General features: G+C 46.4%; 1 protein-coding gene across 5 annotated transcripts in view; it reads right to left on the minus strand.

Annotated features, from left to right (window-relative positions):
* Nucleotides 1-22,984, minus strand: part of VAV2 (vav guanine nucleotide exchange factor 2) — a 291,963-nt gene that overhangs the window by 81,864 nt on the left and 187,115 nt on the right. The gene's annotated exons all lie outside the window — the stretch shown is intronic.

The following is a 22,984-nucleotide window of genomic DNA, read 5'->3' on the forward strand; positions in this document are numbered from 1 at the left end:
GTATTTTATTATTTAGCTCACCTTTCCCCCTCTCCCCTTTCTTTAAAGGGCACTAAAAGGTGACAATTCCCCTGGGGCATGAACCCTTCAAATCTCCACGTATCACAACTTCAGAATCAACATCAGATGGACACACACCTCGGAAAGATCTTCAAAGGGCACTGGGAGAATTAGAACCCTAATCCCACCGAAATTCAAAGGGAGGTGAACACCCCACTCTTTTTGAAAATTCCAGACCCAATCCTGATAGGAAAATGAGCAAAGCCAAATAAAGTTCTTCCTTATCTGAAGAGAGTGAATGCATTCAGTTATCGGCAGTCAAAATACGGATTCAGAGAAAGAAAATGAGGCTGCTGCAGGGTTGGTGACTTGCGATATTGAGCCCTGGATGAGCTCTCATTACAAGCCATGGGCACTAGAAAGGAATGCTGTTCAATGCTGGGAATGTCAGCTTGCCAAAAGACTGACATCTTGTTTGTTTCCTGCCTTGGTGGCTCAGGAGATATACTGCACAGTCACGTCATTCTGATTACTGTCTTGCCTGCAACACCCCTTCCAAAACATACTCGGGTTCCAGTATGATTTGAGAAGCTACAACTTCAACAACTGCTAGGCCTAAAATTAAATTTCTGTTGCTGGTATCGGTTATGAAGGCAGCTTGGAATGAAGCTTTCAGTTAGCACAGGGTATTAGAGCCTCATTCTACTTTCCCATTAGTTTTACACCTGTGTAACTCCACAAACTTCAGTGAAATTGACCGCAATTTAAACTCACATATATGAGAGGAGAGTCAGATTCTGAGGGAGACATTTTCAGAAGCCTCCCTCCACCCCCACCCCCACATCTTGAAATGGGACTTCTGCACCTCACTCTCTCAGGCACTTTTGACAAACCCCACTTTAATCCCTTAATCCAGTGCTCTGTGAGATGTCAACTCTCAAAACCACATCTGAAATGAAATGATTGAGAAAAAGCAAGCCAGCAATAGATGAGGTGTTTTAAGGCCTGATAACTCATGACCTATCAGGCACTTGCATATAACAGTCAAATGGTTTCGTGGGGCGGGGGGGGGGGGGGTAAACTTCTCTAAACCGCAGCCCAGGATTCGAGATCTAAGGAGGTTTCTATCCAAAGCTGCAGGATCCAATGCATAGCTAGCACAATAAGAGACATAAATAAAAATACAGTATATCGATCTCAAAACAAGGGGGTAAGGTTGGTTATTCACATTCAATACAAGGGGAAATTAAAGCAGAGACAGATTAAATGGCATGCTCAAGGCCATACAGCAAGGTTGTGGCAGTGCTGGGAACAGAACTCATGTCCCGATTCCCACTCCAATGTCTATTCTATTCCATATAGGCTCTAAAACCACTCTCCTCACCATAGCATGAGACTGCCTTCCAGTTGTGCATTAAGCAATGTGACTATCATCATCTGTTATGGGTGGTTTCTGAGTGTTTTGTTTTGGCAGGGTTTGGGTGATTTTTATTAAAATGTCCATGTTGCTCTGTTTATATTGAAGAAGGCCAGTCAGAGACGTGCGCCTGCTACTTGGAGCAGAAGGTGGTGCAGTTTGTGATGATTCTTAGTCCTTCGGGGAGTTTGTTGCCCAGTCTCAGACTAGCCTCCAAGAAAGCTCTACCTCCTGCACAGATGTGCATTGCCCTTTCTGGGGGTAACAATCTCTCTTATTTTACACTATAAAAATACACTTGGTTTCCTACTCAATCTCCCCTAAACAGCACCCGTTGGCCAATATCTTCCCAAAATATCCCTTAAGCCTTGGGAGCAGCTAAGCCCTGATCCTAATTGCATTGAAGTCAATGGCAAAACTCCAAACAACTTCAAATGTTTCTGGAACAATCCCCTGCAGAATTAAGATAATAAACCTCCCAGAGTAAGTTTCTTAACGGACAGAAAACACAACGTTCAGCAGTGTGTTATTTCCAGAGAACAAAGAGCAAATCACAAGTAGGACTGATCTGATGCATTTGATTTATAGTTTTCCAGAAGGGGGAGAGACTCTGTGCTATTTGTTATGGAATTTGGAACAAAGCTCTTTTTTCTTTTTAAAGACAACTATTACAGCGGAAAATGAGCAGTCTTGGCATGCAATGCAAAGTACGTCCTTGATCTTATGAAACAGTTAGGGTATTTTCCGGGTCAGAGAGCTTATGTGCATGTGATACACTGTTTTCCTGGAGCTTAAACAGCTCAGAAGCAAATGCAGAAATAATCCTGTGACCAAATATGACACACATGGGTACAATAAATTAGTATCTGAAGAGTCACCTAATATGAAAAAACCCAACCCATCACTCCGGTCACCTTGTGCTGTGACGGTACCCTGGTCATGTCCTGTGTGTATGTGGATACTGGAGTGGATATTGCAAGTGTGCGTGCATGCATGTGTAACCCACACCCCTCCTGGGTGTGGTGTTCTGTCCCCTGTAGTGGCACCGAGACCACTTAGATATTAAAGAGTGCCACAGCCTTACCTAATAAATATGTGACACTTAGCTCATGCAGTGAAGGCTCATGCGTTGAGGTCCCAGGTTCGATCCCGATGACTGTGGTCGGTCGGTGTTACACAGACGCGTGCACACACACACACGAACATCCTCCATTCTGATGGACCCAGCACAGCCCACGCGTTGCCTGGCTGCTATTCCTTGTGAATTATTAAATGGGAATAGCTCGATAAACTGCAACTTGATGTTAACAGACAAATGGAAAGATGTATTCCTTGTTATGTTTTCACCGTCTGGGTATCCGGGCCCAGAACCCAAAAGCCAGGCTATAGACCTCTTGGGGGTGTGGTCAGAGAGTGCTCAGGGTCATGGAGCTGGCTCATTTTACTAAGAAGATTTCTCATATTAGCTTGTTATTACAGCAAACCACGCTGTAATAAAACACAGAGGAAGCAGCATGACTTGTTTCCCATCCCTGGAGGTATGCAGTCCTTATGAAAGTGAAACACCAGGAGCATGGCTAAAGGCCAGCTGTGGTATCAAACAAGCACTGGACAAACGTCTCACTCCTTGTTCTGTTACAGTCCCGGTCAGCCGCACCCTCTCTGTTTCGGTCTGTGGCTACTGAGGTGGAGACTTATGGGTGAACATCCACGAGGGACTAGGATGAGATGACTCACCCCTAGCAGGAGATGCCCCCATGCCTCTAAGGGCTCAGGTCTGACATGCTATGCTGAGCTGTGCTGTGCCTTTTTTTCCCAACCCAGTGATCATGCTTTTTAAAACCTGCCTTTTAAAGGGCTAAAGTTAGACATGTGCCACCGGTGAAATGGTGGTTGCTTCCATTGGAGCCATTTCACTGGGAGATTTCACGACAGGCACGATGGGCCAAATCCTCTGCTGGTGGGAACTGAACTGAAGCCAATGGAGTTACGGAGGATCTGGCCCAATCACATTTTACTGACATAATCATCAGACTTTGTCACCTGTGGTTATTCTGTAAAGTTAGGGGCTGGATCTTACTTCCAGTGAAACCCCAGGGAGCTTTGCTATTGGTTTCAACGCAGAGTCAAGGCCTGGGCAGAGGGGCGTGCAAGGAAGACAGGACAGACTGACACTGATCTAAAGTGGGAGTGGCTATATTTTCCGTAAGCACCAATAAGAGCACACGGGAGTTTTTTTCCTTTCACCAATAGGAAATGAACACCGCTGCCCTTGCAATTCAGGCAGAATATAACACAGATCATCGTCCTGTACTGATATGGCTGGTTGCACTGGGAAGCTACATTTCCTGGACAGCTCTGTCACACTTAAGGGCATAGGCCCACATTTTCAAATGGGTACCTAAGGTTAGGCACTTGAATCCATATTTAGGCACCTATTTTCCAGAATTGCAGACAGTGGCTAGAGAAGTCAATAAGAAGCAACGGTGCTAAGCACTGCTAAGAGTTAGTCCACTTTTACTTAGACACTTAAATGTGAATTTAGATGCCCCAGTTTGAAAATTTTGGCCCTAATGCCTGTAGCTATGCAACCAGCAGAGGAGGCTTCAGCCAGGATCTGTTTCTTGGTGGGTCACAAAATATCACTCTCTCTCTTTCTCTTCTGTATAGATGGAGGAGGGAGTCATTTAACGCCAGCTGTGAAAATCCATAGTTAAATCCAAGCTGGGGTTTTGGGTTCATCTAAAAGTCCATCAGCACCCTTAGTGCAGGTCTCGAATCCGTTCACAAGGTTACATGATATAGCCTCTTTTGCCACAGAGATGGACCTGAACCAAACCCCTAGATCCAGTCCCCGTCTCTACTTGCTCAAATCTTTGGGATGTTCGAAGTCTCCATCTTGATTTTACAGCTTTGTTCTGGGGACAGATCCTCAACTGGTGTAACCCCTTTCCTTCTTAGTAATCATTTACATTGCGACTCCTGTATAAATAAGACTATTTGAGAAATCAAGAGAGAACAGGATATACTTTAACTATTTTAATGATGAACTCCCCTAAAGTTGGGCAGGATTTGAAATGTTTTGAAGAACCTTACACAGGAAGCACAATGAAACTTGAAGGCAAGGTGCAATGCCATCAAGATGATAACCTCACAAGTTGAACCTCACTTTAGAAATCACACTTTTAGTATAAGCTTTTTTGGTGCCCGATCATCAGCCAGCCTGAATGGACATCGCTCCACTGGCTTCAAAGAAGGGATGCTGATTTACAGCAGAGAAAGATCTGGCCCTTTGCTGTCAATGGATCGTTTTCAACAGTCCCGTGCTGGCCTGGAGCCATTGGCACATCTGTGTGCCTGAGGGAAGCAGTTGCAGGGTGTGAGTGCAGATGGAGGTTATTCTAAACACTAAATGGGAGTAAAGAGAGGGGCTTCCCATAAAGTAGAACTTTTCAAGGCACATCAATACGGGGGACTTGACAGCTTCCTTTCAATAATTAAACACGCAGCTTCTGATGCTGCGTCCTGATTGGCTGAGACGGTTTGGGACTCCAGGGCATGGCTTATAATAAATCTCATCTATAAAAAACAATCACAACTGTCACAACATGCAGACATTGCTTTCTGTGACAAAGAGTTTCTCCTCTGACCAATCAGTCCTAGACAAGCATTTGCCACCCATATGGCACACTTAGGGAAGGTCACTTTTCAGTTATCGCCTTAGATTTCTCCTGCATCTGCACAGCCCTCCTGGGATTTAAGGGTCTGGATGTTTTGCGGGTAGCCAATCATCCATCCAAGAAACCAGGTGGTGGTTTGATTGGTTGGTGTTAAGTACTTCCCATGGATTGAAAATATACTCACCCCCCCAATTAAAAAAAATATGTTGATTTTACACCAGGTTTCTTGGAACACTAAGGGTATGTCTATACTGCAGTTAAACACCCAGGGCTGGCCCATGACAGCTGACTTGGGCTCATGGGGAGCAGGCTGCAGGGTGGGAAAATTATGGTGTAGACATCTGGGCTCAGGCTCTGGATCTCTCCTCCCTTGTGAGCCCGAGTCTGCTGACATGGGCCAGTCCCTGGTGTTTAGCTGCAGGGAAGACAAACACTCAAGAGTGCTTGCTTCTTACTCTTGAAGGCTGGTCTTAACTGTTTCTGAAGGATTATTTTAAATCTCAGAATGCATTTCTCATCAGGAAGGACCCTAATCTCAACTATTTGGAACTGTCAAAACAACAAACTTTTTACTACCTTTTCGTTTCTTACACAGTGATCAGTTATTCCCGAAACACGAGATCGTCCCCTCTCCCCCCCATCCCATTATGCTTTTGCTGTAGCTCACTTGCCATCCATTGGCTTTGGCTTCCAAAAGCTTTAATGGGCCTCATGAGATCACACAGAAATGTAATCCTTTTGGGCGTACGCAGGGAGTCGTTCAAAGAAAGCCAGGCGGTTTCACAATGCATTTAATCACAGTTGAAAACACACTCACCGCTGGCTTCAGTGGGACTGCAAAAGGAGTAAGTTAGCACTGAAGCCAGAAGTTCCTCTGATGACAAAGCAGCTGCGAGCTGAGTAGGCTCTTCAAATCAAGAGCCTTCATGTTCTATTACTAGCTGTGCTTCTGACTGGTACAAAGCACCGGGTGAGTCTCTTCACCGCTCTGTCCCTCGCTGCCCGTTCTAGGAACAGGAATAACGGTATCGACTCACATTTGTGAAGTGCTTTGAGAAGGATGAAACATACCAAAATACCATACATGCCAAAAAGTGTCGTTATTATAAAGCAGAACACGACGAGTGCTTCCTGCAGTGCAAAGATGGAAAACTCTGCACTTAATTAAAAACTGACCATTCAGTTACATTCCTCTTATCTCAAAAGAAACAGCTCATACTGGGCAAACTTTCCAAGGGCTGCATCAAACCATTATGGTTTTTCTGTTATGGGCAGTCTGGGTGTGACAAAACTTATCAATGCGGGTTTGATTGCAGCAGAGCTCTAGTGGGGAACTCATAAGCTACACAGTAAGATATCGCACATACACTGTTACATGATTATAGATACAGCATCATCTTGGGATATGCCTACTCGGTACACTTCTTTTGGCAGCATGTAGAGGACATGGATAGGTAGCCACTGCCCTCCCCCTACAGCATGGGTATAATCAGCGACATAGACGGGGAGACATGGCTTAGACAGATAAAGACACTCCAGAGTGAGAGTATGGACCTTAGCACAGAATCTATGCGGCTGTCTACTCGCCCAAGCCGTATCCCCCTGTCTACACTGCGACTGGAGTGTTTCTCCTGCTGCAGGGACAGACTCCGGTAACAGGGAAAAGCTGCGGCAGCTGAAGTCTCTCCTCACTGCCTCCTCCCTGCCCGAGCCTTTCACTGACACACGTAGCTACGCACTGCAGCGTGGACACAGTCTGCTTTTCACTGCAGCATGTAGCTACACCTCCTCCACATGTCACACTTGTGCAGACAAAGCCTTAGGGCACTATATGCAAGGCAACGTTTTAGTCATGGGTATTTTTAGTAGACGTCATGGACAGGTCACAGGCAGTAAAAAATTTACAGCCCGTGACCTGTCCATGAGTTTTACTATATCCCCCTAACTAAAGTTTGGGTGGGGGGCAGCGGGTGCTCTAGTGGGCCAGTCCAGGGCTGCCATAGGTGCTGGGGGAGGGGGAAAGATGACAGGGCTAGCAGCTCCCTACCAAGCTCCGCGTGTTTCTGCAGCTCCTAGGCAGTGGAGGGACCAGGGGACTCTGCACGCTGCTCCTGCCAAAAGTGCCGGCTGCGCAGCTCCCATTGGCTGGGAACTGCAGCCAATGGGAGATATGGGGGCAGGGTCTGCAGGCATTGGCAGCGGGTGGAGCCCCCTGGTTCCTCCACCTAGAAGCTGCAGGGCCATGCCAGTGGGAGCCCCCCATCTCAAGGTAAGTCCCTCGCCCACACCTGCCAACACCCTGCCTCTAGGTCCCTCCCACACACTGAAATTGCTGCTGCTGGCCGCTCCAGAAGTCACAGATGTCATGGAAACCATGACCTCCGTGACAGACTCGCAGCCTTAACTATATAGTACAGTGCCCGTTGTTTATCTATATACCCTGGTTTATCTTTCACTAAGATCTGAAGTAAGTGCTTTTAGAGAGGAGGAGAAAGAACAACAGTTCATATCCTTCACGCGTTTGAACATATTGCATTTAAGGGGAAAAGTTTGACACCGACTAGCATTTAGCAGTAGTGTGGTGCTGCTTTCTCCTCACTTCAGCTCAACTGTGACAGTAACAGATGGATACGATCCAACAGGGAACCTCTCCCCTTCCAGCCAAAACATCTTCTCCAGAGCATTAACTCAGCCATCACCAGAAACAAATTTGGCTGAGGCCTCCAATCCAAAAGAAAACCAAGTTGGAAAAGACCGCAACCTGCAACTGACAGCATACTGCATTGTATATGCCCTTATCTGCCCCGCTGCCCCGTTTAGCTTCTTTAAGGTTGCTTGCTGAGACAGAAAGAAGAAAGCGGGTGGAAACCCGCTATGCTAGATAGTTTCCACCTCTGGCTGGCTTACTACAGAGAGGAAGGATGGTCCAGTCGTTCCGATGCAATCTTGGACCTTGGGAGAGCATGGTTCAGTTCCCTGCCATGCACAGACTCCCAGCGTGATGGTGAGCAGCCACTCTGTGTCTCAGCTCCTCATCTGTAAAATGGGGATAATAGGACTGCCCTGCCTTGGAGGGGTGACGTGACGATAAATACATTAACGGCAGGGAGAGGCTCAGACACTGGGCTGTATAAGTACGTCAGACATCTCAGAACCCATCTGGGCTCTGACACATCTCTACCGGTAAGCATTGAGCACACCCCAGGAAGAAAGGGATCAGAGAGTCAGGGCTTTCTATCTCCAAACTGTAAACATTACCTGCCGTGAACACCTGTTCCCAGCCCTCAGGTAGGTACCTCCATTTTGCAGAAGGGTTAAGTGAGGGAGTCAGCAGCAGAGCCAGGGTGAGAATTTGGGGGTTGCTGGCATCTCTCTCATCTCCGGGCCTTCAGGAATGGCGCCTCCAAGTGATTTAAGGCTTGTTTTCACTGCGCATTAGCTCGAGACATAATCGAGTGTTGCTCCAACCCAACTCCCATCCACACACAAAGCTCTCTACTCGTTAGGTGATGCTTTCAACTCAAGCTAACTGCGTGTCACAGGGATTAGGGGATAGGAAGGGTCTGTTTGAAGCCTGAGAACTGCTGATGCTTGAGCTAAGAATGCAGCAGGGTTGCAGTTACAGGCAACAGTTCAAGTGAGCGCAACTCATCAGCGGCTGATCCAATCATTCTGGGTAACTGAGGTGTTGTTTTGCAGCGTAGCAGATCTCCCTTGAGCTAGGCTAGCTCCAGTGGACAAACTCCAGCAGTGAAGACATGCCCTAAATCACTTGGAGAGGTCATTCCTAAGAGACAGCCTCCTTACACTGGAGAGACACCTGACTGGATCACTAGTCCTTTCTACTCCTCCTTCAGGAGAACATGGCCTGGCCACACTGCAGGGCGAGGCCAAAATGGGGAGCTTCTTGAGGTGCTGAAAAGGATGAGCATGAGAGAAGTGAAAAACTAAAATACTTCTGGCTAGGGCCACTTCACAGAGCAAGGTCTCTACACAGATCTATGTATTTGTAATTGTGTGCGCACATACACGTTTCTTCCATGTGCACCTAGGATGGCCACCATCTTGACCAGTACACTGAGAACTGAACCAAGGACCACCAGAGTTGACAGCCTGAATTGCTGTAACTTAATCTAAAGAATCAAGGCTCTGTAGCTCTGGCTGAAGCAGACACAAAGCTGTAGATTGAGCACAGAGAGGGACCTGTAAAACATACACACCAAACTCCGCTACCCAACATCTGAAATACTCTAACATTAGGGTCTGGGTAGGGCCACAGAATGTACTTTTTCGTAAAGGGAACAGCACTATTCTGAGCTCAAACACACCAATCCTCTTCAGTATGAGAAAACGGAAAGACAGACCAAGCCACAGGCTGTGGCGGCTTTCAGCTATTAGGTCACAAAATGCCCCCTGATTACTAACCTTATCATTGCCAAACAAAAGAAAGCAATAGCTCTGCCAAAATTCACAAGTCTTATTCACTCTCTGCCGACTCTACCTTTTTATTCAGAAATATAAAGGTAAGTGACATCTATGCATCCAAGAGCCAGAATGTGCAGAACTGCAATGCATTCCATGAATGATTAACAGTTTCCCCATGATTCCCTGAAATTTCCTGACATTAGTAAATATTTTCATTAAAAAAAAAAAAGCTATAACCCCCCCCAAGTTACGTTTCACCTGAATCTAAGCAAAATATGAAAATATTTTCAATAGTCCCAGCAGCAGACATGGTCTATGAATCCTGTGCAAGCACCTTACAAGCTGGAGTCACCATAAGAAACATCCATGTGCCAACACAAATAGAATCACCCATACATAATTTCTCTCTAACAACTAATCGGCATTATTGTTGGTCATTAGTTGCATTAAAGTAGCATCTAGAGGCCTAAACAGAGAATTAGATACATTCATGGAGGACAGTCCAATTAGCCAAGATGGTCAAGCACGCAATCCCACACTCTGGGTGTGCCTAAACCTCTGACTGCCAGAAGCTAGGACTGGACGACAGGATAAGATGTATCACTCAAACAATTGCCCTGTTCTGTTCATTCCCTCTGAAACATCTGGTACTGGCCACTGTCAGAGTCCACAGGGCTAGATGGACCAATGGTCCAACCCAGTATGGTCATTCTTATGTTGTCAGTCATTTTTCTGTTGGAGTGTCCATTGAATGTGGTTCCAAAGGGACTCAACACAATTGTGCCCATGTTCTTTGTTGTCTGTCATGCACTACTGCAGTCAATTCTGAGATAGGTCTTGATACTCTTCTAACGGACTTGGGGGAAATGGGTAGGGCATTAGAATGGGGTCACATGGCCTCGAGCCAGGAGAAGGTTGGCACGTTGGAAGAGGCTGGGTCTGGACAGGGTAATACTTTCTCCATTGGATCTCACTAACGACAACAGATTATTCAGCAGTTTTATCAGACTCAGGGATGAATCCAGCTGAAGCAAACAGAGAGTGGAGCAGTCAGAGAGACACTGAAGAGGGAGGGCTCTGAGTTACTACAAAGAATTCTTCCCCAGGTATCTGCCTGGTGAGTCTTGCCCACATGCTCAGGCTTTAGCCGATCACCATATTTGGGTTGGGAAGGAATTTTCCCCCAGGTCAGATTGGCAGAGACCCTGGGGGGGTTTCGCCTTCCTCTGCAGCATGGGGCATGGGTCACTTGCAGGTTTAAACTAGTGTAAATGGTGAATTTTCTGTAACTTGAAGCCTTTAAACCATGATTTGAGAACTTCAGTAACTCAGCCAGAGGTTAGGGGTTTGTTACAGGAGTGAGTGGATGGGCAAAGTTGTTTGGCCTGCAACGTGCAGGAGGTCAGACTAGATCAGGGGTCGGCAACGTTTCAGAAGTGCTGTGCCGAGTCTTCATTTATTCACTCTGATTTAAGGTTTCATGTGCTAGTAATAATTTTAACGTTTTAAGAAGGTCTCTTTCTATACATTTATAACAGGGTTCGGCAACCTTTCAGAAGTGGTGGGCCAAGTCTTCATTTATTCACTCTGATTTAAGGTTTCGTGTGCCAGTCATACATTTTAATGTTTTTAGAAAGTCTCTTTCTATAAGTCTATAATATATAACTAAACTATTGTTGTATGTAAAGTAAATAAGGTTTTTAAAATGTTTAAGAAGCTTCATTTAAAATTAAATTAAAATACAGAGCCCCTGGACAGGTGGCCAGGACCCGGGCAGTGTGAGTGCCGCTGAAAATCAGCTCGCATGCTGCCTTCGGCACCCGTGCCATAGGTTGCCTACCCCTGGACTAGATGATCACAATAGATTAATAGATTTTAAGTCAGAAGGGACTAAAAGAGCTCTCCTCTCTGAACGGGCTGATGGTGGGATTCCCAAACAAGTGTTGGTACCATTGCCACTTTCCTGACAGGATAAAACAAATCAATGCAGAGTTCTCTAGTTATATCAGCCAATCTCTACAGGCAAATCTGCATCTGGATCTGAAATTTTCCAGACTTCAGGATTGTCAAATCCAGGAGTTCCACTCAGGCCAACAGGGAGCCAGGGGCTGATCGTGATCTAAGCTTTTCTAATGTACAGCAGTGGTTTGGAGCTGGGGTTTTGGTTCAACTCGTCAGTGTGGACACAAAGCAAGGCCCATATTTTGCGCTGGTCCCTTCCTTTTCTTCTCTGGTGCTGTATCCCCTTGGGCACGTATCTGCCTTTTCATCAAGTCCTTGGCTGTTAGGTGTATTGGGCTGGGAAACCATAAGCACCGACGGCCATATCCTCAGCTGATTTAAACGGTCACAGCGCCATTGAGTTCAATGACTTAAATGGAGCTATGCCAATTTACACCAGCAGAGAATCGGCTCCTTAACGTCCTGATGAGAGTCCATTTGGGTGTTCTGTAGCATGCTAGCATTTGTCCCCTGGGATTTTGCCTCAAGTTCACTGAGGTAACGTGAAGTCTTTATACAAAGGATGGGGTCTGCGACTCTTGTCAGCATCAGTATTACTGTGTGCAGATGATGATGAGCAAGGACCACATATGCAGCGCATGGATTCATCATGCCATCGAAGCAATCTGTGGCATTAGTTTAAAAGGAGTTTCAACACATTAGTCTTTCACCACAGGAGACTCAAATTCAAATTGGATCCCAAGAGACATAGGGGGCCACCCAATCCTAAGGTCATGGCATTTATCCTGTTGGGTACCGTATTTAAAAAATGAGGAAAGGAAGTGTCTTTGGAAAAGCTGGCTTTACAATTCCTGTATGGTACCTCCCATGTGAAAAATCGGTCATGTCCCCGACAGTGCAGGCACTGGGTTTGTTTGTACTGACTGTGGAAACATACAGCCTAAATAAAGCCTGACTTTTAAATCTATTCCTAATTACTGTGCCCTTTCCACTCTGGACTGCTGGAATCCCTAAAAAAGGTACCGCGACAGAAGTCACTACATGCATTCGCTCTCTGAAGCGTACTGGCTTTGGATGTCTGAGTGACAAAAGCTGTTACCCTCTAGCAACTGGCCGACAGATGTGATATGGGAGTTACTGCCATCTGGAGGTAAAATCCTTTTGGCTCAGGTGGCAGAGGTGTGAGTTTGCGGAGCTGAAGAAGCGGGTTCTAGTAGTAACCAAGGGTGTTTTCAGGACATGGATTCATTACACAATCTTCTAAACCCATTTTATAGTAATACTGAACTTAAAATACAATGGGCATAGGTAATTACTGAGAGCATAATGACAGTGAATAAAATGGTCCTAGTAAACCAAATCATCTAGGATAAGAAGTCCCATTACTACCTCCTCCTCAGAATCACTGCCTGCAGACATTTCCAAACTTAATCGCTAGAGACTTTAATTGCTTGTCAGATTCACATCTGGCTAGACACACATCCTGAGTTGATCTACCATCCCGTGGGGCAAAGGGACTAGAGGACAAATGCAAACAGCATGAGGGCTGCATTACACAGGAGAAATTTTTCAAACCCATATAAAAGATTTTCACTTATCATTCCTTCTCTCCTCTGGGATAGTGAGTGGAAGTGATTTCTTCTTGGTTAATTGCCTTGGGGGGGACCTGATGCTTGGATTTGCAGGAGCCGAGTTTTGTTGGCAGGAACACAAACTTCTGTTTCCGATATCATCCCACGCCAAATTTCAGGCTGCTCCCATCCAGTATTTGGGTTCAGACAATTAGGGAGTGCAAAGCAAGATGGAGAATTTGGCCCTAGGTCTGGATTTAATTCCTGAATGAACATGCCAGGCGTGGAGGAGTTTGGATCCGAGAGTTCTGACTCAGGCCTATGTTGGTCCAACAGATAAAAGTATTGGACTGGGATTCAAAAGATCTAGGCTCTATTCCCAGCTGTGTGACCGTGGGAAAACCTCCCTGTGGTCTTTTTTTCCTTCCCAGCCTTGTCTGTCTCTCCTCTATTTAGACTGTAAACACTCCACGGCTCTTATGAAAGAAACTTTTCTTCACACCCTCACCCCCAGTTTGGCCACCATACCAAAAGAATCAATAATTTCTTCAGCTCTAGTCCTCAGTGCTTCTTGAAAAATCATCACCCTGGAGAGAGACTAGCACCTCGCCACACTTCCTCTGGGCGTGACAGAAAATCAGTTACAGGCATGTGTCTTGATAGGTTAAAGGAACACTCTTGGGCCTCAGCTACCGAAAACCAGATATACCAGCCTTGGTTTGCTCTATGGGCAAGTCAGGGCAGCCGCCTGCTTAGTCGGTCTCCATTCCCCGTCTTCGAAAACAGGCAGGGCATTATAATGTACACACATGAATGCTGCTCCCTCACTGCTCTAGAGGAATCCTATAATGTTACCCTCTCTTGCGCAGTACAGGCAGGCTGAGGGGAGGGACCACACAACATGCATGTGAAACCCTTCGCCACAGACATACTCACTGGTGATAGCAGCAGGTTCATTAGTACAGAACCTCAAGCAATGTCAAAGCTGCAGCCCTCGCTCTGGCTGGCAACAGATTTCCTCACAGCAGGAGGGGCAGTTTGTTTGGAGGGTAGTGTTGGGCAGAGGAATGCAAAATCTTATCAGTCGGGCTTTGGTTTTGTTGACAGAGGTGGGTTGCAGGAGTTTTCCATTTGAGCTAAAGCTGCAGCATTCAGAGGGTTCAGGGACATTATCTGAGAACTGGGACATGTCCATTTTGACAGTGTTCCTTTAAACAGAGCAGGCAACATCCTACTCCCTTCTCAGCAGCCGCAGAGGGCCCCAAACGCAATGAAACCAGTGCAGTTCTGTTGTTTCAGACCTCAATGCCAGGGCTCCACAGCACCTTGTTCACTGCAGACCCAAGCTCCCGCCACACTGGTGCTTAGCCGTGGCTGGGGAGCTTGGGTCTGCAGTGTATGGAGGCATAGCAGCAAAGGGTTCTTAGAGACGGAGGGGGATTCCATCTCCCCTAGCCTTCCATGCATCGCAACCCAGCTATTCTGGGTTGGGACAGGGGAAGGATGTTGCACTGAGAAATGACAGCCACAGGGGTTTAAGCCTGGCTGGGAGGCGCCTGTTTCGTCCTATTGTCAGCCCTCTCCTGTGAGAGAGATTTTCACGGCAGCAAACAGCGCTGGGCTAAGGGGAAAGAACAAAGAGCGGAGGATGCAAAGGCTGAACACTGCACACCTTTGCAAACACGGTGACGCATCATTAAGCAATGAAAGTTAGGAGAACAAGTCAAGGACTGCAGAGGAATGCTGCGATTTTTCATGGCACCGGGCTCAATGGCATATGCTGCTACACACAGCAAGCCGCGGCAGCTGTAACAAGAGAAAAGCAACACACTCTTTAGGATTTGCTCCTGAAGCAACATTAACCTGGTACGAGCTAGCTGACATTAGCATGTGGCTGGCTCAATAGGCTTCTGTACCCCATTCCTTTGTGGTATTCCCAGCTGGAATACATCAGTGTGAACACGAGCGCTGCAGGGGTTCAATCAAGGAAGAGATGCACTGACTTTGAATTTTACTTGCCTTTATTTGTACCAGGAGCCTCCGACCTCCTGCAAGCCCTGGAACAAAGGCGGAAGTCAGAGCACACAGCTCTTTGAGAGCCAGAGGATGGGCTTTTTTAGAGCACCCAAATGAACTGGGAGCACAAGGCCAAGGTAAAGGATCTTGTGCGCCTATGTCACTTAGGCCCTTCTTCAAGTACCACTCTGAGCCTTTTTCACAATAGGGCCTGACCCACACCCAGTGAAGTCATCAATGGGAGTCTTTCCATTGACTTTAATAGGAGCTGGTGAAATAATAGTTCGTGGTGATGTAGTGCCTCCCAAGTGAGATCTGAAAACACTTTCCAGACACCATAGAAGTACACCTCTCCTTCCCTCACTACTCGTATTCTGCAGGGCGGAAGCTGAGGCCTGGTGGCGTTAAACCTGGCATAGTAACACAGATAGCTGCCTAAATTACATCCACATTTAGACATGTAAATAAATGGCCTGTGATTAATGCCCAAAAGCTCCCATGCAAGCCTGTGGCACTGCCCGGAACAGAACCCAGCTGTCCGCTCTCCCGGGCCTGCTGCCTCTCCATTCCCCTCACCCACCAACTCGCTCACTCTCCTTGCTGGCAGGCAAAGCAGGACTTCCCTGCTGGCATGCAAAGGAGGACATCCCTGCTAATGATCGACAGTGACTTCTCCGGGCCCTGTAATCAACAGCGCCTCATCCCCTGAGATCAAGCGCATCCCCTCAGCAACAAGTGCCATGCATCCTTGGGCAATATGCTTGTCTTCACTGCTAAGAAGGATGCCTTTTTTTTAAACCTTGGGGCAACTAGCATTTGTGAGCTCTCCTAAGGTAAAAACGAAGGGAAAACAAGGCACTTTGGTTCAGTTAACCTCCTGAGACAAATCCCAGGCAGGGGTTAGTGTACTTTGCTTTGTGGCAAAACTAACATGCCTTATCTCATGGTTTTGCCTGGGGAATCGCTCGCACACACCGTGACCCTGAGGCAAAAAACTCCAGCTCTTTAGCAGTAGAAAAAAAGCCTCAAGAAAGATCAGAATCCAGATCTAGTTCCCCAAAGCAAGTACAGACAAGTTCTCATTCTCTGTTCCTCCACCAAAGCAGCGTCCGTGCACAGCCATGACTTGGCCAAGAGGCTGAGTGCCCTCACGGTGCAAGCAGGTCTGACCAAAGTAAGATACCCCCCGTCCCCCATTTGCTAAAAGAGTGGGATTTAAAAAAAAATCCATTTTATTAGCTGCAGTGTCAGTGCAGAGTCACTTCAGGGGTTTCAGTTCACGTATAAGGGATTTACTTTCAAGAAGGGCTCTTTGAACCCGCTAACTACTTTATCTTTCAAATAGTTGCACTGTGCACACACATGAAAAATGGATGAGGCAGCATGAGCTGTTATTTCTAAACCTCCTGCTTCACTTGCAGAACTCGGTTTCCAAGGGACATATATATTTCAAACAGATAAAAGGACATGCTTTCCAATCCACTCCAAGCAGCCCACATTCAGCCAGTGGAACTCACTGCCACAAGGTATTACTGAAGCCAAGAGCCTAGCATTATTAAAAAGTGACTTTGGATATTTAATTTTTCCATAGCAACTTCCCTTTTAAAATAAAAACAAAATCCTTCCTCTAGTTTTGGACTGTTTTTCTTTTTGCACTGCGGCTGTCAATCCCCAAGCATCTACTAGCCAATGACAGATTAATTCTTCATTTCTTTTCATTTGACCATTTTCACTAGGCAGCCCTGGGAGAATCACCAAGGGATCCTTTGGTCATAGACATCCAACAGTTTGTAATATTTGATTATGAATGGCTTTCAATAATCTCTAATGACTGGAGATGTCTTAACACATACGCTTAAAATCTCCTCTTTCACCACAATGTCTCCATCATTTATCCCCATTCAATCTCTCTCTCTCTCTCTCATTTAACCTGACTGGTGATTAATCAAAAACACGTCTGCAACACACAATACCTTCTCAAAGCCTCAAAATGTATCCAATAATTTCTAAAGTATCAGAGGGGTAGCTCTGTTAGTCTGCATCCACAAAAACAATGAGGAGTCCATTGCACCTTAAAGACTAAGGGATTTATTTGGGCATAAGCTTTCATGGGTAAAAAACCCGCTTATGCCCAAATAAATCTGTTAGTCTTTAAAGTGCCACCAGACTCTCCAGTAATGTCTTGTGTCCTCCTTGCATCAGAGGAATATGCAGCCTGCTTGAAAGATGTTTTCACACTGCAGATGCAATTAAACAGCAACCACATGCATGTGGCTGGGAATAAACCCAGCTGCCATCTCCTGAAGCAACGCGTGCATTTCTGAGAGACTGGCAGGGATCGCACAGAATCCAAGAGTGTTTCCTGCACATGCTATTCGTAATCAGGCAAACAAGAGCCGGGATGTAATTACAAGTGCCGTGTCACTGTACAGAATCCATATACCCCTTGCGTTTGCTTTCTGAGGATACTAATCATACCATTTCTCTAGTATGATAAACTAAGGCACAACGTGAACAAGCCACATTGGATGATTCTACAGGGATAGTTGACAACCTGACACCACCTAAGCTAAGTTCTAATTTGCTGCACTCACCCCGCTTGGGTGTGCAAGATGGATTCCAGCACTTTAATGAAAGAAAAAAAAATGCCCTCGCAGACTAAAGGACCAATTCTGTGCTCACTGAAATCAATAGGAGATCTGCCATGGACTTCAGTACGCAAGCACATCTTTGAAAGCCCAAGGCTTACGTGAACTGCCTTTGGGAGCCTTAGTCTGCTGCAGCATGCATGGAACAAGGATGGTCGTTTGGTTGAGCCACAGGACTGGACTCAGGAGAATGGAGGTCAGTTCTCAGCTCTGCCATGGACTCCCTGTGGCAAATCACAATCTCTCTGCCCCAATTCAGCAAGGTACTTAGGCACTTAAGTACTTTACAGCTAATGGGACTACCCACAAGCCTAAAGACAGGCTCACTCTTCTTTAGTTAGACTGTGAGGTCTTTGGGACAGGGACTGTCTTCCACTGTATGTTTGTACAGCACCTAGCACAATGGAGACATGACTTCAAGTTGGGGCTGTGTTGGCTATTCAATGCAATAGAACAACACTGAATCGTTACCATTATCTGTAGGCTAAAATGCCCAGATAAAATCAGTGCCAAATGTCTCAATGGGCTTTAATTTATGGCTAGAAGATTGGTCTGAATCCATTAAATGATCTCCCTTGCCAAGGAAAATGTGGATTGAGGTTCTGTGGGTGGGGATCTCAGAAGACCACATGTAATTCTTATTACCAGTGATCACAGCATGTATTAGAGCATTTGTTGCTGATCCCATCTGTGCTCCATAATGAGCACCATTCACACTAATTTGGTGATCCATCCCAATTATTTTCTTATGCTGCAATTATCAATACCTGTGTACATCATGCAGCATAGAGTTTCAAAGACAAAGGGTTTTTTCTCTGGGTCTCATCGGCTTTGGTATGTTGCCCAGCTCACTGATTACTGTAGTCATGGTAGCTGTTTTAATTACACAAAACTTCTCTTTAAGAACAGTCACTGTATTGTAAAGCACCGGGGTTTTGAAAGTGTCTCAACCAGAGTAATTCAGCCGCACACAGAGTGGGGGATTTTTGCAATGTATGTACCGTTTATAGTTCCATTATTTACACAGTCTACACCCCATTAATCCAGTGATTAGAAATTTACATTAGCACAAGATCTGCGAATAGCTGGGCTCCCAAAGGGCTCTCAAACTCATCCATTTACGAATACTCTTCTCGTGACAGCTGTCCTCTTTAAAAGGAAAGGAGATGTAACTATAGCAATGCAAGGGCAAGGGATGGAAGAGCCTGTTAAATCTCAGGGAAGTGACCAAATTTGGTACAGATGGGATTGCCGGATTCCCTCCTCTGTCCTCTGGTATCAACGAGACTACGGTCCATTCCTTCAATGGCAGCTCTTCTGCTGAGGCGCCATCATTTCCCCACCTGCTTCAAGTCTGATGTCAGCGGTGGGATTAACAAAGCCACTGGGGAAAAGTAAAGCAGTCAGCTGACTAGACCTGTGATTGACTGAGGAGTGTATTGATACTATGTGGCAGCAGCGCCAGAGATTCCAGGAAGTCCACTAGGGACTTCACTACAGCTCCTGATTTTACACAGAAGGTACTAAGATACTATGGCAGGGGTAGGCAACCTATGGCACGCCTGCCGAAGGCAGCACACGAGCCGAATTTCAGCGGCACTCTCACTGCCCGGGTCCTGGCCACCGGTCCGGGGGGCTCTGCATTTTAATTTAATTTTAAATGAAGCTTCTGAAACATTTTAAAAACCTTATTTACTTTACATACAACAATAGTTTAGTTACGTATTATAGACTTATAGAAAGAGACCTTCTAAAATGTTAAAATGTATGACTGGCACGCGAAACCTTAAATCAGAGTGAATAACAAAGACTCGGTATACCACTTCCGTAAGGTTGCCGACTCCCGTACTATGGTGATGGGTAGCAGTATGAAACAGAGAGAAAGGCGTTAAACAGAGATTCCTTCTCTCTGGGGATGAAAAATTACACCAGAACCACCTCCGTCTCTGTATCCCCCACAATGTATCCACTTTGCACTGTGAACAAACACTACACTTGGCTATTACAGTGAGATGTGCTATAGTAAAAAAATACTGTTCAATTTCTGTAGTGCCTAGAGGCCCTGACTGAGCTCAGAACCCAGTTGTGCTAGGTGCTGCATATAAACGTAACAGTCTAAGAGACAAGACAAAGGAAGTATCATCATCCCCATTAGACAGACGTGAAAAGGAAGCACAGAGAAATCAAGTGATGTGTCCAGAATCAGGCAGGGAATCTTAACACTTTACAAACATTCACTCGCTACACTGCCCATTGTATCTTGTGGAATCTGTCAGTTTCACTGTTTAGAGCTCATCTTACACACAAAACTTGCATCTCTAACTATATCGGCATAGTTACAGTGGTACAAACCCCAGAATGTGGATACAGTTATATCAATATAAAGGCACTTTATGCCTATTCTTGTATGGGAAGGGGAATCAGCTGACTGCTGCTATGACTGTCTCCACACTTGGGGTTGCACTGATATAACCATATCAGTAAAAACAACAAAAATCATCCCCCTAACCAACAGTTAGACTGATACAAAATCTGTGTGTAGACCAGGCCTAAAGCAAGGGGTGAAGTGACTGGTCCAAGACCATAGAGAAAGGATCAGAGCTGGGAAGTGAACTTGGGAGTTCTAGACTTTGACTCACTCAACAGCAGTAGCCTGTATGTGCAAACTGAAGCACTGTTTTTGCAGCTAGCCTGCCATGGGCAGATGTGCAAAAGGGAAACATTCTCCCCAAACAAGCCCGCACTATGAATCTGCTGCAGCCCCACGCCGAAAGTCAGTGCCCCAAAAGCAGCCCCTTTCAGAGTCAGATCCCTGAGGGAGCCCTGCTGTGGTGCTCAGTGATTGCTTGGCACTTAAGATGTTTGCAGAAGCTCAGCACTATTTCATTTCCAGTTCCAACCGGCTGTGCCTATGAAGAGCGAGACAGCACCTCGCCCAGAAGCTCAGCCCCTTACGGCAGTCCCCCCAGTACAAGAGTTGTCAGGTGCAGGCTGAGGGGCCAGCCGGAATCCAGCAACCCCAAGGTTAGTGGAATCAGACCATCACAGCAAAGGGGATCAGCGTGTCAAACGTCAGTATCAAGCTTCCCACACTGATCATAAAGAACGAATTGGACTTTTTAAACAATGAAAATAGCTTTTCCCTGTTCTTTCAGTCATAGCCAGGACAACTGACCCAATGAAATCAGGCTCCATATTAGCCCTGCAGGTTGTGAACTACCAAAATCACCAACTGGCTCCCTCTAGCCCACATAATCCCCTTCATTTCAGAGCGGTAACTGTGTTAGCCTGTATCAGCAAAAACAACAAGGAGCCCTTGAGGCACCTTAGAGACTAAAATTTATTTGGGCAGAGGCTTCCAAGGGCTAGAACACACTTCATCAGATGCATGGAGTGGAAAATACAGTAGCAGGTATAAACACACAGAACATTTCAGAGACTGGAGCCTGATTTGCTAGGGTTTTCCTGGCCAGTTATTTAACCGTCATTAGCATTTCAATGACAGCAGACAGCCTTTGAAGGGAGTGGTAGGAAAGGGGGACAGCCACTCTTGTGGGGGCGCTTTGTTTCAGGCCCAGGATGGCTGTAGATCCAACAAGACAGAAGAGTGCTTATTCCCAGGAAGTGGAACTAGGCTTGTGTGGCCAAGATCCCAGTTTTCCTGCATGGAACAACCCAGGATTCTACCAGATGCCACAAGAGAGTTTGTATTAAAAAAAAAAACAACACACTGTGGGGGTTATTTTGGGAATGTACAGAACAGAGGTGCAAGTCACCATAAAACCTAAGGACAGTTGGGGTGAAAATGCAGGAGTGTTGCAGATTTACTGGGAGAGGGGACATATACTGGACTGTATAAAGCTTAGGAGGAGGAAACATCTCCCTCTCACTTCTATCTGCAGTCAGGGCCGGCTTTAGGCACTGCGGGGCCTGATTCGAAAGAGCTGCCTTCAGCAGCATGTTGGCAGCGGGTCCTTCTTCCGCAGCAGCAATGGAGCTGCCACCGAAGACAGCAGCGGGACTTCGGCAGAAGCTCTATTGGCTGCTAGTGCCTACAGCAGCACAGCGGTGGAGGCTCCTTAGGGACGTTGTGGGGCCCTCTTAGGGGTGCAGGGCCCGATTCAAGGGAATTGGGTGAATCGCCCTAAAGCCACTCCTGCCTGCAATGACTGTGCACACATGCAGACTACCTACACACTCTCTGCTCTGATGTTGTCTCACAGGCTAATAAAACTGCATTATAAGCAACTCAATCATTTTAAAAGGTTTTGCAAGGAATTCCATAAAGACGACAAGAGAAGGATGGATTTGTACCATTGATATAAAACACCTTCCCTATTGTTCAAGCAATTAGGAAAAGATCCCTCCCAATTACTGTGCCAAATAGCCGGTAAACCAAAACTCTTCCCCTCCGTTAATACCTGTTCATGTCCTAGCTAACAGTCACACCAGTAGTTTCTCTGTATTAAACACTATGTGAATCCTCAGGAAACTGAGCAGTGTCCTCATTTTTGCACTGTGGAGCTTTTATTTTAAATTGTTGCGGGAAGGGGGAGAGTAGCAGTATCAGCTATGCCAGGGGTGGCCAACCTGCAGCTCCGGAGCCACATGCGGCTCTTAAGAAGTTAATATGCAGCATCTTGCATAGGCACCAACCCTGGGGCTGGAGCTACAGGTGCCAACTTTCCAGCGTGCCAGGGGGTGCTCACTGCTCAACCCCTGGCTCTGCCACAGGCCCTACCCCCACTCCACCCCTTTCTGCCCCCTCCCCTGAGCCTGCCGTGCCCTTGTTCCTCCCCCTCCTGCCCTTGTTCCTCCCCCTCCGGAGCCTCCTGCACGCCACAAAACAGCTGATCAGGAGATGGGGGGAGGGAGGGGGAGGCACTGATTGGCGGGGCTGCCAGTGGGTGGGAGGTGCTGGGAGCGGGGTGGGTGAGCTGATAGGAGGCTGCTGACGTATTACTGTGGCTCTTTGGCAATGTACACTGGTAAATTCTGGTTCCTTATCCAGCTCAGGTTGGCCACCCCTGAGCTATGCGATGAAGTTCCAGATTAACATTTCCTCTGGGAAATTTGCCAACAATTAATAATTACAGGAGCACAATGCTACATAGATTGCTGCTCTGGCCATTCCCCTAGCTCAAGGTAGCAGAGACCTGCGGTTTTGTATAAGTCATCCTAGGTTGCATTCCCCTTTATCAGCATGTGGCCAGAGTGAGCAGAATAGCTGATGGTCATGAAGGCAACCACAGCTGCCTGAAAACT

This window comes from Chelonoidis abingdonii, chromosome 24 (assembly GCF_003597395.2).
Source record: "Chelonoidis abingdonii isolate Lonesome George chromosome 24, CheloAbing_2.0, whole genome shotgun sequence".
Taxonomy (NCBI): domain Eukaryota; kingdom Metazoa; phylum Chordata; order Testudines; family Testudinidae; genus Chelonoidis; species Chelonoidis abingdonii.